Below are 19,894 nucleotides of genomic sequence, written 5' to 3'. Positions count from 1 at the left end.
GATCACAGGGCCCCCAATGGAGGAGCTAGAGAAAGTACCCAAGGAGCTAAAAGGAACTGCAACCCTTAGGTGGAACAACAATATGAACTAACCAGTACCCAGGAGCCCTTGTCTCTAGCTGCATTTGTATCAGAAGATGGCCTAGTCGGCCATCACTGGAAAGAGAGGCCCATTGGTCATGCAAACTTTATTTGTCCCAGTACAGGGGAATGCCAGGGCCAAAAAGTGGGAGTAGGTGGGTAGGGGAGTGAGGGGGAGGGTATGGGGGACTTTTGGGATAACATTTGAACTGTAAATGAGGAAAATACATAATAAAAATATTTTTAAAAATTCTCTTTTTATGTGTGTGTGAGGTGGTGCTGCTGCATGTATATGGGGGTGAACATGTATACGTGTGTACAAGTATGAGGGTTAGCGGTTAAACTTGGATACCATTTTTTTTTTCTTTTTGAGACAGACTTTCACCTGGAAGCATGACTCATTATTAGAGTAGGGTGACTGGAGAGGAAACCCCAAAGATCCTGGTGTCCTCATATCCCCATGCTAAGATTCTAAGCATGTATATAATGCCTGACTTTTTATGTTGGTTCTGAATATTACATTCAGGTACTCACATCTGTGCCATAAGCGTGTTACCCATGGAGTTATCTACATTTTCCAAACATATTTTCTATTATAATGTGTATTATGCTCTTTTAGTTCAGGTGTTCACAACAAGCACTCTGATGGTCAGTCTTGTCAAATTTATTCAATCCCAAAGAGAGTGTCAATCTGGAATTACTTGGAATATATTGTCCCATGGGCATGCTTGTCAGGAATTTACATTATCTGGTGAATTGCAATGGGACACACCCTGAATGTTGGCAGCTCCATTTCACGGGCTGGGCCATGAATTAAATGAAAAGGAGAAAGGCATCAAAACATTAGCAAATATAGATTCCTTCTCTCTCTGCTCCAGAATGTGAATCTGACCAGTGGACTAAGTTCCTGTAATTAGGATCCAGACAAATATTTTCTCCTGAAAGCATCCTTTGTAAGAGGATTCATCAGAGCAAGAAGAAAGCAACTAGACAAGTAACTACAAAACAAGTGATATGTGTGAAATAATCACAAATGAACCTTTTCTTTATTGCAGGAGGGTTTTTGAGTCTTGGAAGGTACTCATCTTGAAGCCTTTTTTGCTACTGTGTTGAATTTCATCTAATAGATTCATTTGGACTTTGCATTGCAATAGTAGATTTACAAGCCCAGGCATAACAATGGTTTGCATAACAAAGAGATACTAAACTTTGCTGTTACACAGCATATAGATGCTCCAGTATGATTATTTTACTTTGGAAATACTTCATAATCTTTTAGTGTTGTGAATAGAAAAATGGCATCCTATGCCTAAGACAGTGAATAGCTTATGATAGTGTCCTCTTGCACACACCCAATGTTTTTGTCCAAAGTATACCTTTTGAGTCAAATACTTACCTGTGTTTTTACTATCTTCTTAGCCCATTGCCCCCATACTCTTATAGCTAAGTAAATTTTTATTTCACCAGATAGTTTTGTCCCTTTCTCTATGTGTGTGTATATATATATATATATATATATATATATATATATATATATATACTGAGATATGTAAGGACCCTATTTTCTAATATTTATAAATCACCTGTAAAAAATACATGAGAAAGTAGGGTTTCCATGGTTATAGCATTATATCTAACTCTGATATCACATAAATACCCAAATACTGAAAACTTATACTACCATGAATAGTAAAAAAGCAAAGATTTAGCCATGGGTAGCACTTTCATTTAGATGAAAGTTGAAATTTTGAAAACAGAGCAATAATCTTTTGAATTACCATAAATATGTAGACTAACCATCCTCAACTAATATCATCAAGTCCGTTGTATTCAAAGACAATTGTTTTCACTATTTCTCTTCTTTGTTCATTGTACTTTGATAACATCTATAAGGGAATTGATCACATAACCTATTATCAAGACTTTACAAATGTATATAGGTGTGTATGTCTGTGCATATGCACGTACAGGCCAATGTCAATGGAGAAAAACTTCCTCGGTAGCTGTCTACATTAATTATTGGGTCAGAATGTCACTCTGTACCAGGAGCATACTGGTTTGTCTAGCCTGGCTGACTAGTAAGCATCAGAGATTCTCAGCCTCCTTAGTGTTTCATTACAGAACAGGCCCCAGCACAGAGAATTTTATTTAACTGCTAGGAATTTAAATTCATGTCCTCATTTTTTCTGGTTAAGTATTTTTTTGCTGAATGAATTTTCTGACTATCCCCTTAAGGTTGTTTGTTTGTTTGTTTTCTGATGATGACAAGCGGCTCTCCTTTCATAGTTGTCAGACGAATTGGTACCTGGGTGGTATTTTGTTTAGAAAGAGCACCAAACAGTAATGCTATTTAGAAAAATTACTAAGGTCTTCAATGCAAGTCCTTGTTTTCACCTAACATCTAGGCAGTTAATGGGAATTACATGTCTTTCTCACTATTCAACCTGTGATTTATCATATTTACCTGCTGCTTATTAAAAATTGCATATCATTAATTTTTTACAACCAGCTTTTATTGTATAATTTCTGTGTCTTTGGATCTAGTGCATTATTTTTCTAATATATAGCCTGAATGGCTCAAATAAATTGAAGTGGGTTTGAAAATATATATGCCAATAAAGGGCAAGATCAACAACAGAATATAGGTCCCTCATTTCAAGTCCCAAGTAATTGTTTTTTTTTCTACCTGTCTAAGGAGATTGTTGCTGGTCTCAGCTAATAATGGCAATTTTACATGTAGTGACTTACTTTATACTTCTGAGATCTTTGTTAAGCCAATATTCTTGTTCTCTCGCAGGTCCAGAGTCTGTTACTTCCTTGAATTTTCTTTCTTCTTTTGTGGGATTCTGATATCTTGGCCATGTGCCTAAAGTTTAGAGAATCTCTATCAAGAGGCAAAGGTTCAGTTGGTTGATGGAGTGCTTGCCTAGAATGTCCTAAACTCTGAGATTAATCCCATCACTGTACAACTATAGCATTATGGTACATGACTAAAATATTCTGGAAGGCAGGATCAGAATTTGAACGTTGTCCAAGATCATATAGCAACTTGAAGGCCAACTTGAGAGAAAGAACACACTTTTTAATTGTTTTTAATTTATTTTGAATTTACCTAAGCAGTGAGTCAAATTGCAAAACAAGCTTATAACTCTGTCAACCAGTCAGAATTGAACATTTTGAGATTTTTGACTAGCTACTCAACCCACTCAAAAATGAATGGACAGAATCTGCCATTAATTACCTGGTGAGACAAGGAGAGAAACTTATAATTGATACTTCTGGCTCTATGCCTCTAAGGGAGATGCTCAACATATTAGTATAACTTCAGCCAACCAAGAACTAGCCTAAGTTGGAGAGGGGTTCTGAGGAAGGAGTGTCTGGGAGCAGTATAAACTAAGACCTCAAAATCAAACCTTAGGTTGAAGCTGGCAACCTGTGCTGTGCTAAAAACAGCTTTCCATCCTGCTTTCTCTCTGCTCTGCTCTTTTTCCTGATCTATTTTTTTTCTGGGGTTTTCCAAACAGTTTTCTCTTTATGGTCTGCTTGAGAAAGTTCTCCAAGCAGTTCTCTTTTGCTATTCTAAAAACTCTCTGGATACCTCATCTCCTGCAGATCATAAACCTAGTCTTTTATTTTACATATCACTCTAGTAATTTATCCTGGTTCTCTTTTGATTATGCTATGAATTAGCATCATCTGAGCCAGCCCCCTGTTTCTTAGGATTCTTAAGAGACAGCAAGAACACATTTTCTTTGAACACTGCCTTCACTGAATTCAAAGATCTGCCTGCTTCTGTTGAGAACAGACAATAAACTAGCTGAATAGGACACTGTCCTGAAATTATCTTTTCTACCACACCTGGGCTTAACCTTACTTTTTCCCAGGCACACCCTGAACTCAGGAATTTGTCTGTCTTTCTAAGCTTTAACAACAACAACAGAAAATTACTTAGCTGTGTGGGATCTCCTGAAATCACCACTCTTGGAATCCCTATTTCCTTCTATCATATCTTTCTGACATGTTGGCTCACAGCGCAACTGCTTTTATTCCTATAGAATCATGAAGCCCCTCATATAATTCATACTGCATCCTTATTTTTGATAAAGTATATATTTTTGGACCCGTGTTTTTAGAGTTATTTTTCACAGCCTTAAGAGCTGTCCTGAAGATCCTAGCATTTACCATTTTGCTGAGACATTAGCCACACCTTTGCCTCCCAGATGTGCGCTGTCTCTAATTACCATAATATCATTAACCTTGGTAGAGAGGACATTCCTCAGAGGAACATACAATATGTGCAGTATTATATAAACAAGCATTATGACAACAGGAGCCATAGAAACATGTGGAGGCCTACCAACACCTGCAGGCCCTGTCCCAGGGAAGGAACCATGTAATTCTAAACCCTACCAATACCATGCCAAATCACATATCAGCCAAGACCCAAATACTATTTTAAATGTAGAATCGGATGCTTTTCCTGGGAATCAACTTAAACAAAATGCCAGCAGTTTATAACCTGCTTTGAAATCCCTGGCTTACCTGGCTTTTTTGCTGTTGCTGTTGTGGTGGTGGTGGTCGTTGTGGTTGTTTTGCTTCTCAACACACTTGCAACACACTTAGTAATTTTTATGCATGCTCAGAATAAGAGGTACCTTATCCATCCTCAAGCAATCTAAGCAGAGGAGTAGCCAACAATCTTGGAGCCATGGGTACTTCTTATACCTTTTCCTCTAAAATCTACAAAATGTCACTGTCCTTTGTAAATATGCCTAGGCATGGGAACAGCACTACTGTATCTGTGATTATATGCAAGTAATTGTTGCTGTATACTTGTCTGTGCGTGCCTATGAGGGAGAGGAGCAACTTCAGATGCCATTTTTCATTCATTACTTACCTTGTTTATTATATTGAGATAGAGCTCTCACTGGCCAGGGATTTAAAAAGGACACTATCATTGAGCCCCAGGGAACCATAGGTCTTTCTCCCCAGTACTCCAATTATGCATGAGCACTACCACACGTGGCCTTTTAAATCCTGTTTCTGATGAAGGCACTCTTAGCATTTTAAATTTGAAGGAAGAAAAGTGACTTTGGGGACTCAATAAGGTTACAATATTAACTTTAAAAGTACTTAAATATTGTTTGTTTGAGCACTTCCACCTTGTAACGGATGCTGGGAGTCTATGTAGAACAGTCCAATGTGTCTGATGTACGCTTTATAAAATGTATTTCAGATGCAGGCTCTATCACCTGGAGTCAAGAAGTTCTGCTCAGGATGACAAGATTACCAAGTAGCATGTAGGGTTCAAATTCAGATTTGCCTAAATCCAGAGCACAAAGGAGATCTCATCTAAGCACTCCCAAATTAAAATGATGCAAATGAAATCCTGCTCCAGTCTCTGGGAGACATTATGCTCCCCATATTGTCTAAATCCCTGGGGCAGATACAGGTTACAGGCACACTTCACCAACATTTGGATAAACAAAGACAGCTCAAGTCAGAGACAATGAATTCAGACTCTATATACTAACCTTGTCAGTACCCATTCCACCAAACATACTGATAAGTAGTGCTTAGTTATTTCTATTATTTATTTTTCTGTCTCCATTGTCTTGTGTAAATCAGGAAGTCATACAAGTCATTGATCAAGAAAACTATGAACAAGTCTTTTATATGTCCCTTCACCTGTGGTCAGACAACTTAGAGACAGGCAAAGGATTAGGCCTAGCTTCAAGAACTGGAAATACTGCATTTCATTCTGAAACACATGGCAACTGGATATCTGGATTGTGAGCAGACACTGCTTGGGTTATGCCTATGCCTGTGTAGTAGGTGAGCCAAGGTGTGAAAACTGGGTATGTCTTCTTTAAATCTAAGCCCTGATCATCATCCTGGACCTGGACTTGATTGAGACTGACAACCTGGATAACTTTTATTTCCTTTTTGATTTCTCTAGTCCCTTTTGAGAAACACTAGGTTTTGGACCCACAGTCTCATACTTCCTAGACAAGTTCTCTAAAATTGCAATTGAGATACAGACACATTCTTAATTGTGTCATCTCTAAATGTGATCCATCTGTCTCTCCTGTGCTCTGAAATGAGTTTACAAGAGCACTCAGCCTAAATGTCATTCAGGTAACACACCTACTATGTATTCCTAGTATACTTGCTTCTAAAGGGCTTGGAGGGGAAGAAATGGGGAGGCAGACATAGCCAATCAAAACAAAAGAACAATAAGGACTTTCAGACTAGGGTGATAGTTCAGCTGGTAAGTTCTTTCCTTATAGGCATAAGAATCTGAATTCAATCCCCTGAGGCCATTTTCAAAACTCTCAATCTTAGTGCTCTGTACTTATAAAGGCAGATTTCTATGGCTAACTTTCAAGTTGGCCTACCTTGATCAGCATTGGAAATTGGTGTTAATGTTTTCTATCTGCAGGTCCTTGTCTCCAATGGGTTTTTGATCTCTGAAAAAAGATACCAGCTGACAATAGTTTGGCATGGATGGGACATTGTGAGTTCCTTTTATTAGATTCTAGAAAAATGGGGAAGACCCCAAAAGAAGGAGACACTGTAGCAACAGGAGATAAAGACAACCAGTCATGTGAGTTTTTGGGTAATTGGCCACTGGTCACTTCCCCTATTAGGACTGGGGTAGCAGGGGATATTTTAGGAGTTCCTTTGAAGTAGCCAAGGTATTTTAAAATCAACTCTCTCTCTCTCTCTCTCTCTCTCTCTCTCTCTCTCTCTCTCTCTCTCTCTCTCTCTCTCTCTCTCTGTGTGTGTGTGTGTGTGTATCTGTATTTTCCATATTTTCCATTCATAGATCCAAGATAGTCCTGGGCAGCAGGGAGCACAAAGTGGTACAGCCAAACCTCACCACAGCAGATGAATATAAGGCCAATGAGAGATTCTGTCTCAGAATAATTAAGATGGACAACACCTGAGAAACTATAGTGATATTTTTCTCTGTATTGCCCACTTCCATGCACCAGCACACAAGAGAGTTACAGGCACTGAAATTAAAACTCTTGCAAACAAATCAAATATTGCTTGTGATTCATTGACAGGTCAGCCTGGATACATGCTTATCAGTATATGTTTCATCGGGAAAATAATTAATTCAGGAAAATTTCATGTGCTTTGTTGGCTATGTAGAATTTTTGTTTGTTTGTTTTGTTTTTCAAGATTTATTTATTTATTATGTAAGCAGAGTTCTTCCTACATGTATGACAGAACACAATAAAAAAGCACCAGACCTCATTATTGATGATTTTGAGCCATCATATATTTTCTGGGAATTGAACTCAGTATGTCTAAAAGAGTAGACAACTCTTCAGCCTACCTGCTATTGTTTTAATTAAAATGATCCTCTATAGGATCATGTGTTTGAATTCTTTGACCATAGTTGGCAGTATTGTTTGGCAAGACTGAGGTGAAGCCTCATGGGGAAAGTGAATCCTTGGGGTAAGCTTGAGGTTGTACAACTCACTTCTTTAGCCTCTGTTCCCTAACTGAGGATATTATGTGCCATGTTGCTATCATGTCTTCTCTACTATGATGAACTATATCATCCTAGAACTGCAGAGACAAAATAAACCCATTTTCCATTAAGTTACTTTTGTCAGTGTCCTTTATCACAGACACAAAAATAACTAAGCCAAGGACAAAGGTGATGTCACTGCCATTGTACAATTGACAAGCTTCCTAATTGCTTCCTAATATCAGGGCTCAGAACTGTTGCTAAGGGCCATGGATGCTTAGTTGGGAAAATATAAATCACTATGTTGTGTCTTTTATGATTACCAATGCAGTAGTACTGGTTTTTGTTAATATAACCTAACAGTAATTTGGTACAATTTACATAAGACATCTCATTGGACAATTAATATTTTAATATGAAGTATATGTATTTAACATTGTCTATATATTTTAATAGCTATCAAAAAGTTTAAAAAAACTAAATGATTAAAATTTATCTTAAAGGATAAGTGCAGCATGCCAAGACTCAAATGTAGGCATGTGTATAAAACATACGTTGATTTAAGTGTAGTATACTCATGTAAGTATATTTAAATCTATAAACAAAAATACATTTACCATAAATGTATACATGCAAATGATTGAATTATTTAATAATAATATGTACATTCCCATGGACACATGAATAGTTGCATATATATATATATGTATATATATATATATATGTATATATGCACTATATTTGTTGAGAACCTATCATCTCTTGCATAAATCCTAGCATCACATCCTGAACATATAATTTTTTCATTAATATCTGTACATTTAAATGCAACCAAATGGAAGACTCCAGGTTTCACAAAAATGTGTATAAACATTCACACTGATTTTGTAAGTTTTAAACAACTTAAAATGTTTAAATACTATGACTCTGTGAATCTCTCCACAATGTCACTTGAATTACAATCTTATGTTTTCTTACATGATAATTTGGCTTTTTTAATTACATAGAACTGACAAACCAATTTATGGAGTTGTCATCTAATTATTTCAGGAACTATTAAGTGGCAAATCCATTTCAAAAGAGAACACTGACAAGCTGACATATTATGTAGGATAAGAGAGGTACATTAATTTCTATGCCTGAACTGTGACACAACTACCTGTCAGAGAAAGAGAAGCAGAATGCCAAAACACTGGGGCTCCTTGATTAAGTGTTTCTTGGTCTGGGAGAGGGTTGCAAAATACCTGCTAGGAAGGGTGGTTCAGCATCATCTAGGTGTCCTTGGAGATGCAGTCACTTGCATATGTACATCCACAGTAGCAACGTAGTCTTAGTGTTTGCAGGTGTGGAGAAAGCCATCTCAATGGAGAGGGTACCCAGATCCTAGACTCTTAAGTAGAGGCTGTTTAAACATAAATTCCACTATCTCTTTCTAGGGTGGCTTGGGATAACTCTTCTATTATATGAAGTTCTTCTCCTATGAATGTGCATATCTCTTTGTTTCTTGGGTTGGGAGAGTGTATGCACATGTATAAATAGATACATCCCTGGGCATATGTGCAATATTCAGAGAGTGATATTAGGCATTCTGCTCTGTCACTCTCTGACTTTGTTTCTTGAGACAGGGTTTTTTGAGTGAACCTTGGACTAGCTGAAAGCTAGAAAAATCAGTGATCCTTCTATCTCTGCCCTGCACATTTCTGGGCTTACAACCATGTGGCCACACCTGGCAGTTTATGAGTGAGGATATTAGAACTCAGATATTAGTGATGGTGAAGTACATGTTTTTGCTCTCCTTAACTTATGGAGCCATGTGAGCCCTATGTGTGTATCTTCTTCTGTTCTCACAAACAGACAGCATTCACACAGTCTGTCTGAAATAATAGCACATCACAGAAACATCTACTTTAGAGGAAGTCCATACCCAGGACAGCATGAAATCAGTGTCTCCATGTCCATCTGAGGTGGACCAACTGTCAGCAAAGATCCTTAGAACATCATGATAGTATGTGTACATTAGCCTGCTTAGTAGGTATCCCTACAAAATATTCAGTTTCTCAGTCAGTGTACTGGCTAGTTTTATGTCAACTTGACACAGCTGGAGTTATCACAGAGAAAGCAGCTTCATTTGAGGAAAATCCTCCATGATATCCAACTGTAAGGCATTTTCTCAATAAGTGATCAAGGGGGAAAGGCCCCTTGTGGGTGGGACCATCTCTGGGCTGGTAGTCTTGGTTCTATAAGAGAGCAGGCTGAGCAAGCCAGGGGAAGCAAGCCAGTAAAGAACATCCCTCCATGGGTTCTGCACCAGCTCCTGCTTTCTGACCTTCTTGAGTTCCAGTCCTGACTTCCTTTGATGATGAACAGCAGTATGGAAGTATAAGCCGAATAAACCCTTTCCTTCTCAACTTGCTTCTTGGTCATGATGTTTGTGCAGGAATAGGAACCCTGACTAAGACAGTCAGTTAATAAAAGTTTGTCCCTCTGTCATTGCAGCTTTTCATAAAAGACAAATAAGATGACACAAAAATGTAGCCAAATCATTATAAAGACAGAATTACTTGTAGGGAAAAAATTACCATACCACTTGTTCTACTGACAAGCCTAAAAATCTATCGCCCAATCTTCACATAGATCCTCATGGTGGTTTCCGTGTACTTGTTTGCCACTCAGAAAAGCCTAAAACATCTTATTTTTTTACAACAAACAGAATCTACTGTCTTGCATGTGCTTGATACCCTAAATTATAATCAAACAAGACAAATAATGAGGGATTCAGGATTATTTGAAGACTGCTGCACAGCTCTAAGGGAACTTTTAAAAATTTTTGTTGTAGTTGAATTCTGTGTGTGTGTGTGTGTGTGTGTGTGTGTGTGTGTGTGTGTGTGTGTAAATGAGTACAATACCCCTAGGGGCCGTAGGCATTGGATCCACTGGAGCTGGAATTACAGGTGATTGTGTCTATCCATATATGGATGAGGAGAATTGAACTAAACTCAAGTCTGGAGTTCATAACTGATGCACATCCTCTTCATCTCTGAGGAGCCCTTCTTTGTAATATCTTTGAAGGAAAAAAATCACTATCACATTCATCTATAGGCTATAGCTCAGTTTCTGATACATTCTCATATTACAATATGAAATAATTATTTCTTAGGCAAGATGGCGATGCCTGACACATGTTGTGGCATTTGGTGGTTTCACATGGTTCAGAACAGTGCTGAAAGTATCTGAATACTCTCAGACATAGGGAAGGATTTTCTCCATGTGAACCACTCTAACATGAAACAAATCAACTCTGTACTACTCCACATTCAGCTTGTGGGGTTGGTCCATTTTGATTATTACCCTGCATCCATCAACTCAGCATTATTCCTCTTTGCTTGCAGCTCACACTGAGGCAACAACAACAAAGCTCTCCTTGACAGAAATAGTGCCTTGTTGTTTTAATATATTTCTCTCCTCAGCACTGGCTGCTATTGTGATAAGGAGCTCACTACTCTTATTGAAGATAAATTTCCTTAGATCTTCTTTTCTTATTTAAAAGCTGAAGAGAGTGGGGAGAGTTTTTTGTTTCTAGGTTTCCTTCCCAGGCTTGGCAGTTTTCCATTTGACTATAGGCCAAGTGGACACCTGGGGCTTCCCACTTTGGCCTAGAGTTCTTTACTTTAGGCATCAGCATCTTCCCCAGACTCTGCTATATGTCCTTTGTCTGCTACAAGTCCTCTGAGCCAATTGTCTTTAATGAGCTTGCCTGCTTAACTCTGAGAGTTTGTTTACCTGTTCCACTGAGCTTTCAGTTTATTCAAAAGCGTACTGAGATCGTATGATTGTTCTTTCTTTTATATACAGAGTTCAAATTAAAGAAACAGACAGCCTGTGTCCTCTGAATACTTTATCTAAGTGAATGCCACCCACTGGCTTTAATAATAGTCATAGTGTTCACCATTTTAGCTCTGGTCAAAGTTCATCAAATGAATGAATCCACTTACATGTTACAAAGAGCTTCTTGATGTGAGGGCCTGACCAGCTGCCATAAAATCACTTGATACTTCTTTAGAAATGTAAATTCTTCACCCAACTTTGACTTATTGGATCATATGTTCTACAAGCAGAGCTCAGCACACTGTGCCTTCACAAGACTCACGAAGCATTTTGAGGCATGCTCATTTCTGAATCTCCTTTTTACAGGTCACATGAGGTCAACATCTCCATTACACTTGCTTTTGAAGGGAACAAGCTAAGCTTCCTAGGGATTAAGTCATCTATCAGAGCCACAGATTATTTTAAACTTCAAAGCAGAAACAATATATAGAAGAAAACAACAGCTTGAAGATGAAACACAAAACCCCTGAGTCATGGGGGTTGAGATGACTTGGTTTGTAAAGGACGTGGCATGCAAAATTAAGATCTGAGTCCAAGCCTCAGAACCCAAGTGAAAATTTGTGTGTGCGAGTATACATTTGTAATCCAAGCACTGGACAGGTAGAGACAAGTGGATTCCTATGGTCTGTTGGCTGGTCAGCCAGAAGAGGCAAATTTAAATGGATCCAGACTAATTAGAAAAATCTGTCTCTGAAAATAACTGGAGAACAGACACCTAAATTTGAGGCCTGGCCTCTACAGGCAACCACACCTATATGCCTGTATACATACATACATACATACATACACACACACACACACACACACACACACACACACACACCTCAGTAAAGAAGAGGCAATTAAAAATACCACCACGCCCCAAGACACTATGCTTATGAATTTAACATCCTGGGAAACACAGAGTACTTTGACAACAAGATTAATTTCATTTCAGTGGATTTAAAAGAATTAATTTTAAGTAGATCATCCCAGTCTTTTGATGTCAACTACAGTATCATAATCCACTATAAGTGCACCCAGGGTAGAGATTACAGTTATCTGCTCTTTCATAGAAAGTGTCCATATGAATACTAATTCTGAATACTCCATGATGACTCCATGTACATGGAATCTGTTTAAATGACACCTAAGTACATGTGGGAAAACATTGGCTTCTTGAAAAGGCTAGACCTTATGTGGGAAAGCACCCTGAAACATCACAGCAAATTCTCACATTAAGAATGAAAAACAGATAAGACATCCGCCAGGAAGTTTGAAGATTTAGTACGGAATCAGAGGGCTAGAGAGAAGCCTGCTGAGGCTAAACACCAGTTGTTGATTCAGGCACTAGTTCTCTCCTCCCTTTTCAGCAGGGTTGCATCAACTTTCAGTGTATCTCAGGTCAGCAAAGATCATAGACAGCCACTGGGGAATGTCAAGGAAAACATTGAGCTCCATTAGTCTATACTTGGGGATTTAAAGCTCAGCTAGTGTGAAGATAAGACTCCATATCCAGATTTTTCCTACCACCCCAAGTAAGGTAATCCATAAATCAGTGTCTAAGTTGGAAGTGTTATGGAATGAAATGCTGGGTGTCAGGAAGCAAGTACATCTACATCGTTGGTGGCAACGATGTACAAGTTACATTTCTATCCAGTGGTAAGCTGGACCTAACCTGCTGCCTGACAGCAATTAAGTTTTGTATTGGTGGTCCCTGTTAAATTGATAGCCTCAGTATGCAGAGTTCTTCACTGATTTTTTTTGATAGCTTTTTTTTTTTGATCAGTTCTTTTGAAAGATTACTAAAAACTAAAAAACAAATTAAGTGTTTGTGTGTGTGTGTGTATGTTTATGTTTATATATGAATACATATTCACATATGTTTATTCCATCTTTGAGTATTTCACACAATGTGCCTTCATTACATTTACCTCTCATTCCATCCCCTGAATTTTATCAGATTACTTCTTATCCCTAAACCAAACTCCTATTTTTAAACTTTTCTCTTTCTTTTCAGAAAATTTTTCTCTTTCTTTAGTTTCTGGAAAACCATCTCACAGCAGATTTTTTTTTAAATTTTGTTGCCTGGATCTTATAATACTTTTACTCATCTGCAAAGTTTCTTGAACCTTGGGTGGAATTGGAATTGTGTTATTAATATATTAGTTGTAGGCAGGCATCCCATGGTCGGTTGGTCCAGCACTTTCATCAATCATGGCTTCTGTAATGGTCTCTGCCTCCTCCAAAAAAGACTCCTTTTTGAGGATGGCTGAGAGCTGAACCTATCTGTAGGCACGAAGATAAGTATTCAGAATACAGTCAGATATTACACTGGCTTAAGAAAGTGGCTGTAGGAAATTTTCCTATAGGCCCCGTAATGGCTAGTTTTGCCATAGCAAACAGGACATGAATTCACTGCTATTGGGACCTTCAATCTAAGTCCCGGCTGCCGTTAATTACTTGCAAGTCATAAATACCACTCCTGTTCCTTCAGGAATATCTTGCCATATTTGTAATTATTGTGGTATATAAGCATTATAGCCAGATATGGATAGTGACTGCTTTCCTATGTGGCATCTTTCATGGTTCCTTTCAACACTATTGCAGCTAATCCTCAGGAAGGCCTCAAGCTCAGATCTGCATTGATTTTTCCAAGTAATGTGTTGAAAGTTTGTGGTATCTTCTGCAGTAGGTTTGAAATTCTGGCACCACTAATGACAACAGTTATATCCTGTATTGTTTGTGTTCTCTTGGATGTCCCTAACTAATAATTCAAAACTTTTCCTAAACTAGGATTTTTGTTAGATAAATAATAGGTTTTATTTGTGGGTATGCATTGTCCTTCAAAGTAGTATAACTTTAATATATATACATATATATGCACATATAATATGCAAACATATGCAAAATTGAATAAACACAAAATATTATAATTTCTTAGGCCTTTTCACACCATTTTATTATTTATCTAGCCACTTTGATCTTTAAATAATGTTCAATTCAAAAATTAATATCTCTAGTGTCCATTTCTCCATGTATATGGGTGAGAAAACAAATAAGAGAAATACCTTCAAAACTCTGGCAAACACCAGACATTGTGGCCTGTTTCTTTAGTTGTAGCACTCTGGAGGCCAAAGCAGGCATGAATAACACAGTGTGTTCCATGCCCCAAGAATCCAAGCAAAATTTTGTTGGCATGTTGTTATATATAGTCTTATTACTTTTAAGGTGTAAAAGCAAAAACCGTGGCATAAAGTACTTGCTATAGAAACATGAAGGCCTATGTTTACAGGTGAACATGAACTCTCTTAAGAAAATAAGTGAGGAAGCAAACAACAAGGTTGTCGCAGGATTCTCCCTGTCCAATTATATTAGTGAAGAATTGGTCTGTGATTGGACATGGGAAAGAGAGGTGGAGCTAAGAATTGCAGAGACAAGGAGCATCTCAGAGTAAGATCAAAGGAAGATGGCTACAAACATGAATCCACATGGCATTTTCCAGTCACAAGTATTTGTGGTATCATAAGGTTAGATTATTTGGGGTAAACTTTTTATCATTATCAATTGGCTCTGAAATTATTGTATTAGCATCTTATAAATTGTGATTTTACTTATAAATAAATCTGATTGGTTAAATAAGATTTAAGAGTCTTGATTCTATCAGGTAATTGGATGATGTGATGGCTGATCATGGGGTATTGTGTGGTAGTGAGAGGGACTTTTGGGGGGAAGGTGGCATGATGGACAGAAGAACCACTGAGTGAGATGGCCCAGTAAGAGCACTGTGACCCTGTGGGGCTGGAGAGTTGGTGGGCTGAGAGACTATTAGTGTGAGATCATCTGGCAGGGGCCCTGTGGCCCACACTAGCATGGGAAGTTGCCACATCTTTTTAAATATTTCCTTCAAGGCAAGGAGTGTGCCTGCCTGTATACACAGGGCTGTTAAGGACTGAGACAGAAAGATCACTGGGGCTTGTTGCTTGCAAGCCTAGTTACAGTTTCACTAATTGGGAATGTCTCAAGGGCCTAAGTCAAAAGTACTAGAATAGAGCACACGCCATCTGCCTTTATTTTTGGAATGCACAGATGTGTGTAACACATACACATGCCAAAAGAAGAATATTGGCCTTGTTACAGAGAAGCCATGTTTTAGTCTCTTACTAGTTCTGGTAATACAGGAGAGGAAGAGACTACATCTTTAAGTCTCTGTTCTTGTAGCCTGATACTAGGCATATAAGAGAGCATAAAAGATATATGTTGATAGCAGTGAGCTTCTTTCTCTTAAATTATTCTCTGAAATTGTAAGCTTAAAATTGTATATCAAACAGTGATCAATATTCAGGACATGCTAGAGAAAATTGGCAGAATAAATGTGTGTAAATCAAAAAAATAGGAGTATCTCCCAGAAAATTTGGGAGCTGCTCAAGGATGAAATTGGGGAACTCATGACTGAAATGTGTAATCCATTGTTTCAATTGGCCTCAGAACAATGAAAGGGCTGGGTAACCAGTGCAAGCCTCATATGTACAAAAAGACTCTAGAGAACTACAGAAATCTCAGAGCATCGTACTGCACAGGCTAAGGTGTGTAGTGTATGATCGTTTTAAAAGCAAAATATAAAATGATTTTGAAGAAGGCACAAGGTACTCAGAGGAAAGTGAAAGGCTGGTGTTTCTGTGGCTTTCCTGGCTGTTATCACAAAATAACTTACAGGGCCCAAGATAAAGGAGGAGCACATACTCTGGGTCACACTTTGATGGAATACAATTCTTCATGGGCACATATCTGCAGGAATGAGAAGCTGTTTTTCATTTACACTGTGCCTGCTGTTAGGAAGGAACATGAGTGAGAACACAGACTAGGCATCTCTTTGTCCACCCCAACTTCCCACAAACCCATATAAAATACTTCATACCAGAATTTCCAAGGCAGCTTTAGTTTCTCTTTTGATTTAGCTGACCATTGTGTTCTGAAATCTTGTATGGTGAAATCTTGCTTCATCTCCTTTATCAAAGAACATCAGTTCCTAATGGCAGGGCTTTTAAGCTAAGGCTTTACCTAATGACTTGTGTTTAGACATCATGGACAGGAAGAGGTGAGTTTGTAATCTGGCACTGTTATTTTATTACTTGTGATAGAGTCCAGCTTTTTTGAAATTTTGAAATTTCAATATCTTCTGTAAAATTCAAGCAACCAATTAGGATTCAGTAAAGAGTAAAATGATTTGCTCATAATATTATCAGAATGTTCAGGTAAATGTAGTTCTGATTGGAGACTACTTGCTGCACAGAAGTGTATGTCCTTGAGACAGATCCCCAAAGGAAATCATTGTGCACTTCAGGAGGTTATCTTTTTGAGCTAGGATCGTCAGTTGAATAATTAATGTCTGGCAAACTTTTGTTTCTTCATGGAAAAGTTTCTTATTCCCCCTTTCTCAACCTTGTCCACAGTCTTCACATACTACTGAAAACAGTTTTTATGCTCTCACATAAAAGATGAGTATGGCTCTACCCTCTTAGAAAAAGTGAACTGCATCAAAACAAGGTGATCTTTGATGGACTGAATAGAAATCAGGAAGGTGTAAGTGGACAGGCCACCACAAGAGGATGAATTAACGTTTACATGATCTACACAACAGAAGCAACCAACAGCAAATGTTTGTCTGAATCCTGGACCTGAAAGGAGCCTCTTGAACTCTACTTACAAATAACAAATGAAGCAAATTATCCCAAACAGGTACATGTCCATTGCTAATAATGTGTGGACAGAATCTGAAAGAGGAAGGCAAGTGATTGGAGGCAGAGAAATTTTAAACATGAAGACTCACAACTATGGTCCTTGTTTTATGTACTCTTTGTGAATACAATGAAGAAAGGATGGCAGTGCTGGTGTCATTAAATATTTTAGGTGACTTAGAGACATCTTCATGTAGGAGAGACATGGATTAGAACACAGAAACTTTTTTATTAACTTTTGATGCATGTGGAAAAGGCAGGTAGGAGAGATGGGTAATTTATTTGTCCTGCCTCACTAGAAACGCAAATATTGAGCTCAGGAGATGTCTCAGTGGGTGAAGACACTGCCTTCTAGCCTGATGACCGGGAATCTATTCCTGAAACATACATATTGGAAGAGAACAGACTTCTTGTCCGCTAACCTACACATACACACCACTAACACACACAAAGTAAACGACACTGGCTCAGGCTGTTGCTCAGAGTTGGAACTTTAATCTTTGTATCTCTCTACCATGTCTATACCATAAATTAGAGAGACTTCAGATCCACCAGGATTCTAAAAGTTTTGCCAAGTCAGTTTCTTAGACATCTTCACACCTGTTCACCAACATAATACAATATATATACAAACTCAAAGATAAAAAACACAAGATCATTTCATTAGATGTTGAAAAATCATTTGAAAAAATCAGCATTTTTTTAATGTCAAAAGTCTTGGAAAGATCAGGAATTCAAGGCCCATAACTAAACATAGTAAAAGCAATATACAGCAAATCAGTAGCCAACATGAAACTAAATGGTTGAAACTAGAAGCAATCCCACTAAAATCAGGGACTAGACAAGGTTACCCATGCTCACTGTCTATTCAGTATTGTACTTGAAGTTCTAGCTAGAGTAATTAGACAACAAAGGGAGGAATAAAATTGTGATTCTTTTCTTCTAAACTAAAAGCGACATTTATTTGTTTTTTGTTATTTTATCTGAAACATTAACCTTCCTCTTTTTCATATATACATGTATGTTCTTATATGCATGGATGTTCACACAGGTGTGGTCCTGTGTGTGGAAGTCTGTGGTTGACTTCAGGTGTCTTTTTCTCTATAGACTCATTATATACATAGGCAGTATCTTTGTGTCTAGTCTAGCTAAACAGAATGTTCTGCAGGGCTCTAAGAATATCATCACATCTCCCTGGCTTTTTTGTGGGTCCTAGGGATGTTAATTCCATTCCTCATCATTTGTTGGTAAGCACTGTACCTGCTGAGCCATGTCCCCAAGCTCCAAACTCCAGCCTCTAAAAATATCTCCAGGTAGCACCTCTTTTCCTCATAGTTTCCTGACAGCTTTTACTTACGGGAAATTCAGATATATGAAGCTACAGCCAACAAGAAAGTTCTATTTTATAACTTAGAGCAGTTTATTACTCCCAATCTGATAATTACTCCCTGCTCAGACAAGTCTAAACTTTGCTATTTTTTTTTTCTATATTTGAATGTTTTTAGAATCTTGAATTGAGGTTGTTTAGCACTCTCAGGCTAGAATACAGACTCCTCAGCCATAATCCCACACTTAGCAACCTTGGACAAGTGACATTGTTGAGTTTGGGCAAGATATGTAAAGTGTCTGATATATGTAAACAAATAACTTGGCAGGTATATCCTTAGTCAATATCATCATGAATGTTAATTGCCAGTTTGACTAAATCTAGAGTTATCTGAAAGGTGAGCCTCTGAACATGTCTGTAGGGTATTGGATTGATTGTGGTATTTTAGGTGGGAATACATGCCCACTGTTGATGGCAGTATTCCCTAGCTATGATACTGGACTGGGTAACAGTGGAGAAAGTGAGCTGACTAACAGCATAACATGCATTGTTCCTTCTGATTATGGATTCAATGTGACCAGCCATCTTAAGCTCCTGCAGCTTGGGGTTCCCTGGCATGATGGATGATAACCTTTAGCCAAAAGCCAAAATGATCCTTATCTCATTCAAGTTATTGGCAGAATTTTATCACAGCACAATGAACATAAGAAAGTAAGATGGCAAGGGAAACAGTTGTACTGACAATCAGATTTTTTCACCATGTATTTCTATTTGTATAGATGACATAACACACTCTGCCCTAAAACCAATTGAAATTGTAAGAAAGGACGGGACACACTGCTCTCTCTTTACAACTGATATTCTTGATTTACCTTTGGATATAGCTACATTTGAACCAGGGTATAGATGTGATCTCATTATTTCTAAATAGGCATAGGACAATGATTAGGCCCCACAGTCTGTTTACAGTAAAATGGCATAGACATTTGATGGTTAGTATTTTTTTTCCATTTTTTATTAGGTATTTAGCTCATTTACATTTCCAATGCTATACCAAAAGTCCCCCATACCCACCCACCCCCACTCCCCTACCCACCCACTCCCCCTTTTTGGCCCTGGCGTTCCCCTGTACTGGGGCATACAAAGTTTACGTGTCCAATGGGCCTCTTTCCAGTGATGGCCGATTAGGCCATCTTTTGTTACATATGCAGCTAGAGTCAAGAGCTCCAGGGTACTGGTTAGTTCATAATGTTGTTCCACCTATAGGGTTACAGATCCCTTTAGCTCCTTGGGTTCTTTCTCTAGCTCCTCCATTGGGAGCCCTGTGATCCATCCATTAGCTGACTGTGAGCATCCACTTCTGTGTTTGCTAGGCCCCGGCATAATCTCACAAGAGATA

At 38.1% G+C, this 19,894-nt stretch overlaps 1 pseudogene; it reads right to left on the bottom strand.

Annotated features, from left to right (window-relative positions):
• Gm3116 (predicted gene 3116) overlaps nt 1-19,894 on the bottom strand; it is a 199,362-nt pseudogene that overhangs the window by 166,105 nt on the left and 13,363 nt on the right.

Source organism: Mus musculus, chromosome 1 (assembly GCF_000001635.26).
Source record: "Mus musculus strain C57BL/6J chromosome 1, GRCm38.p6 C57BL/6J".
In the NCBI taxonomy this organism is placed as follows: Eukaryota; Metazoa; Chordata; class Mammalia; order Rodentia; family Muridae; genus Mus; species Mus musculus.
The sequence above is the reverse complement of the archived record's forward strand: the minus strand, read 5'-3'. Positions and strand labels throughout refer to the sequence as shown.